This window comes from Aulonocara stuartgranti (assembly GCF_965226115.1).
Source record: "Aulonocara stuartgranti genome assembly, chromosome: 1".
NCBI classification, from domain to species: domain Eukaryota; kingdom Metazoa; phylum Chordata; class Actinopteri; order Cichliformes; family Cichlidae; genus Aulonocara; species Aulonocara stuartgranti.
The window spans coordinates 33,520,879-33,526,539 of NC_138939.1; the positions used below are offsets into that span (position 1 = coordinate 33,520,879).

Genomic DNA, 5,661 nt, shown 5'->3' on the forward strand with positions numbered 1-5,661 from the left:
ATAAAATTGCATTTGCATTTCAATGAAACCTTCGTCTCACTCGTCTGTGCGCTCGTTGCTTTTAGACAAACGTGTTTCCTCGTCTGACATGTAGCAATGAAAAGGGATGCTAAAATCTTCAGGTGCTAATTCAGATATTGTTGTTACAATAGGAGGGGAGATTTAATCATGTGGTTTGGGGGGATCTTGTCAAAACAGATTTGTGAGGAGAAGTTGGGTCAGAATTTGATCTGCCATGAGTCTGATTGGCAGCAGCTTCACATTTCAGTATGACAATAATTCCAAACACACTGCCAATGCAGTAAAAGCATAATTGATAATACATACAGTGGACTGGTAAATAGTGTTTTTTCTAATCTAATTGAGCACAAATGCTTTCAAAGCATGCAGGATCATGTTGACAGAGAGTGGAACAAGGTACAGCCAACATATAACGAAAAGGTTTTAAAGTCCTTCAAGAAGCCAGGCGATCCTAAAGAAATGAGAAGTAAGCTTGCCTAAGAGTTCAGGCTGTGATGAAGCAAAGGTGGACATACTGGCTTTCAAACTCGTTAGAATTGTTTCACCTCTGGTTTCCCTATGGAAACCCTATGTTCAAACCCAGGACTTTCTCACGGTGAGGCAACAGTTCTAACTGTTATTTATATAATTTATTGGACATTTTTGTAACAAAATATAAATAAATAGCAGTCATCTTATACAACACCATCATCCTTTCAAGCCTATAATTTTATCAGGAATCAGTATGGTGGATAGATCTTCACCCATTCTTGAGCTTTCATTACATTAGTATTCAGTATAAAAGATGCAGGATGTATAAATGTTACAAATTACAACCAATGTGCAGTATCACTGAGGATCAATGGCGTTTTTGCACTTGTTTTGCAGAGGAGCATGCAGCAAACTCATATGTGTAACCATTCAGTAAACATTTATGTAGAAGACACACGCACAAAACTTTAGCGCCATTTAGTGCTCAGGTTTTTCTTGCACTGTTGTTCATCGACGTTGTCTGGGCTTCTTCTTCTTTTTAGTTTAATAGCGGTTGGTAAACCAGCTTAGTGGTGCATTACCGCCACCTGCTGCACTGGAGTGTGGCTCCTCCAATAAATGCCCACACCTTTTCCGGCTTTTAGGCCAATCAGCGACGCGCCCTGCGTGAACACGGGGTTTGAAATATGCAGAGACTCGGCTAAGCTAGACGAGAAAGAGAGTTCATCTGATTTTGTAAGTTTTATTCGGGTGTTTTTGTGACATTTTTTGTAGTTTGATGGGAGGCACAGTGATAAATTACTTTTTTTTTATTTGAAATGTTTCACTTGTGACAGTCACTTAGGTTTTAACCGAATGCTAGACGCTAACGTTGCTAAACAGCTAGTGGTAAAGCTAACTCTGCTTAAAAGAATTAGATTTATTTAACCTTACGTTAACCAGCGTTACTGTTTGTAACATAATCCACCACCCGGGCTTGAATCCAAGTTAACTTGCATTTTGAACCTTTTCCATTCTCTATCATCTAAATGATTGACCATTTTTTGTGCCTGCTAAACTCAAGGTTCTGCACTACTTCCTGTCACACACACAAGACCCATGTCAGCGGCTATGGCGAATGATACCGCGTGGATGACGACGTGGAATATGGACACAAATCCCAGTAAGATGACTGTGCCGATTATCTAGTGGTTGGGTTGCTGGGTCCCCAGTTCGATTGTGTGCTGCACAAAACAAACACTGCATGTTAAAGTGGAAGCGGTGCTGGGTGTGGGAGTGATGAGTTGCACTAATCAGCTGGGGTGTCGAGTTGACTGCTTCAGTCTGATCCAACCTGAGGACACGCAATGTGCACAGGGGCCATCTGACCCAACCCTGCTCCTCTATACACATGTTGTATGCTTCTTTCAAGTTAAAACGCACACACACATAGAAACAACTGGCCACATAGCAAAAAGCTTACAGCTCTCTGCAGGTTGTCCCAGGCATCCTGGAGCACTTATTGCCATTGTGTGAATTCTGTCTCTTCATGTAATGACTCGTTTTGAGGTCAGACCTCAGTCCTGCTTTAATAATTCCACATTTGACTGTCTGTGTTTATTTTCCCATGTGCTGGATAATGAAATCTATGGGTTTTGTATGGAGCCACAGTCATGCAGCATTTGGCATGCACTGTAAACCCTGACAGAAGACTGTAGGGCTAGGTGATGAGACTTCATGCAGTACTACATTAAATATACTCTTTAATTTACAAATGTCATTGTTTATTAGCAGGTGTGATCACCCTAGAAAGCATTATGTAAACTTGATATCTATTTTACATAATGCTGATGATGCCATACTCTAAAAAAGTCACATTTTCAGAACAAAATCATGGTTTAATAAAGTCCGTATTAATGTCACCTGTCATATTAACTCAATTTTTTTTAAATTTTTTTTATTTATTTATTTTTTTGGACAAGGCAACAGATGCTGTGGTGTAGATGTCATGGAAGGTCCTCTTCCCCCTCTCCAAGGCAGAACTTCGAGCTCCATGACCTGATGACACGAGCTCCTTCATTCTTTAAGGTCTGTGTCTGAATGTCATCTGTTTGCTGAGCTATTGGAATGATTTTCTCTTGTTTCCAAAGGGCATGCTGTCATTTTAGTCAACTGCGTAGTTTCTTTAAATCAGTCATGTTTTATGAGAAACATGGCATCTGGTATAACATTTTAAAAAAGTATTAGCCCTGTACTCTGATTGGTTTGTCATAGATTATGTTTACCTGTTTTTTTTGGCTTTATTTGCTTTTACAAATTTCTTTCATCATACGTGTCCTATGGTCAGCTGAGCTTTTTTAGTGATGCCAGTTAATACAGCTGTTCACCATGAAATGAACCAGGTAAACTCACTTTTTATTTTTTCTCACGTGGGGTTGTGACAGTGATGAGTTGCACTATTAGTCAGGCTGGTGATTGCAGTGGCACAGCCAGCCTGTCCTGACAAGCTGTGGTGACACCTCAAGGTGCACAGGGGCCATCTGAGTCATTTCCCCACCTGACAGGAAAAAAAATAGTGGCTGGCTCCTTAAGGTGTTTTCTCACTTGATTTTCTTTCTCCTTTTTTGTTTTGTTTGTTTGTTTGTTTGTTTGTTTGTTTCCTTATTTTCCCAGTCTTAAAATTGGACAGCTTATGCTTACATGGGATGACCCAAATATATTCTGCCAGCAAAAGTAGGTGGAGGAAGAAGGACCCCAAAACTGGTGAGCACAAACGGCATAAATCATACATCTTTTATAGATGTGAAATTTACAGTGGATTATCATATTTTAAAAACGTGCATGTGTTGTTATTTAACAAATGTAATCAAAAAGACAAATGGTGATTCAGTCTTGCTGCAATAAAAGTGTGTACAGTTGTGGTCACACATTTACAGAATGGGGTTGTTTTTGGCCATTTTTCAGAGAATATGAGCACCGTCACCCCTTTAAGTTTCTCTTCATATGAGCACCTATTGGAAGAAAGCTGTCCTGATTCCTGCCATAATGTCATCATGTGTTGTGTTATATGTAGTGCCGACGTAGGACAGTTTTCCAATCTCATTGTACTATGTTTGACTGTGCAATGACAATAAAGCGTTATCTTATCATTGGTTCTACTATTAAAGTTTTCTGTCCTTTCTCCTTTCCTCGTCTCTGCAGGCAGCTTAATATCAGAACACTGTCAGCCCTTACAGCAGCAGACACTGCAGTCACTGGTACAGCTCTTTGTGGACCTTCACTAGTTGTGCACATCACCAGTCACTGAGCTGCTGCAGAATGACCTACATTGACCCGATGTTACCCAATGCTGGAAAACAATTTCCAGTAGTGAATTCTCGAAGGATCCAAACCTCTTCCTTCTTATTTGATGATTGAAACATCAGCTTGCAACCTCGTGCACAGGTGAAATATTATTATTATTATCATCATCATCATCATCATCATCATCATCATCATCATCATCATCATTTTTTTTTTAAAAATGTATCTCATGACTGATGAACAGGAAAACTTAAGTAGTTCTCTACTTGTTGTCTTGCTATTGTCTCATCTGTTAGGCTTTGCCAATACGTTGCTCTACAGAGGCCAGTTTTTACTTACTAAAGTGTTTTTCTTTCTGTTAGCGAGGAATCGGACAAGATTTTGCATCAGAAGAAATATCCAAAGTGGTGGGGAGCATCATGACCAGCCTTGGAAGATCTGTGTTATTGGCTTAAATTGAACATTTTCCTTCACTCTTACCACAGCAACAACCATCCAGGCAAATACTGTAATAAAATGGCACAAACTTGTATCATATTTCTCGCAGTTCTGATTTTGGGGTCATAACATCCAGCTCTCAAATAGCTGAATTAAAGCAGCAGAGGGTTCATTAATCACTTTTGCTGAAAGTGTTTTGCAGAAGTGACAGCAACTGGACTCCTAAGAACGATTACAGTTTCAGTGAATGCCTTGCATCATCAGAGGCTTCAGCTCATTTTAAATATCTGCTTGTTCTATTGTTTTGTCATCGAGCAGGGTTAGAAGCTTGTTTGCCTGGCACTATGATGTGTATGTATTATTGTAGGGTCTACCTTACAATATAAAGTGGCTTGAGGTGACTGTTGTGATTTGGTGCCAGATAAATAACTTTGAATTGAATTAATCTGTATTCAGATATTTATGTACCCAGAAAACGGAGAAAGTAACTGTATAGTTGTAACATTGAAGATTCTCTGCAACATCTGTGCAGGAAGCAAACTTGAGATGGTTGGTGTTAAACTCAACAATATCCTGCTGTTCACCCGGTTAGCTGTAACTATACTGATAATGAAATCACTGGTGTATTTTTACACCTTTAGATACTGATTTACACTGGCTCTGCAGGTTTGGTGTATCTGTAGAGTATCAGTGGTTTACACATGGATTTCTTTTGAATAAACCATAATTGCTAACAGACATATGTAATGTAGGTATTTGGCACCAGTACAGATCATCAACCAGATATGAATAGATTATAGAGAACTGGCTTCTTTATTTACACAGAATTGAAAGGGGGGGGGGGGGGGTAAAGATGGGACCACATTCAGGTTGGCTCAATCTTCACTTTAAGAAAAAGGGGGGAAAAAATGAATATAAATATATAAAAAAAGATGTGCTCCTGGTATTAAATTACAAATGTGTACATCCTCTCAGTATCACATTCCTATCTGTTGTTTTTGTTTGGTTTTCAGTCAATACAGAAATATGAAATGACAACATGACCTAAATAAACTAAATTCAGACATGTGACAAGTTGCTGTTCTCCATGGTTTCCCATCTCTGCTGTATAGTAGAATTTTAACCACCAGGTGGCAGTTGAATATCAGTGATCACCTCCAGTCTGTTGCCTATAATGAGGTAACACATTTTACTGGACTAATTAGTGCCTCAAAACTGCACACACTGATAACTCCTGCGGCATCGTTTTTCATCCGTATCCTGTGGTGCACACGCCATGTAGGATTCTGTGGAAATGAACTTCACAATCGCTCTCGCACAAACGTGTTTTAACATTGTTTTAATGTAAATGTGTAAGACTGCCATTACCTCAACTGTATTGCTACACTTTAAACACTTCTAGCTTTTAAAGTAAAAAGTTTAACAATTTAAAGTGCAAAACAGATGAAT

General features: G+C 39.1%; 1 long non-coding RNA gene across 1 annotated transcript; it reads left to right on the forward strand.

The window, feature by feature from the left end:
- Positions 1 to 1,123: 1,123 nt before the first annotated feature.
- Positions 1,124 to 5,286, forward strand: LOC309711137. Its single transcript, XR_014277890.1, has 6 exons — positions 1,124 to 1,227; positions 1,556 to 1,654; positions 2,454 to 2,559; positions 3,145 to 3,234; positions 3,673 to 3,915; positions 4,137 to 5,286. It is a non-coding gene; the product is annotated as an uncharacterized lncRNA (long non-coding RNA).
- Positions 5,287 to 5,661: the final 375 nt, after the last annotated feature.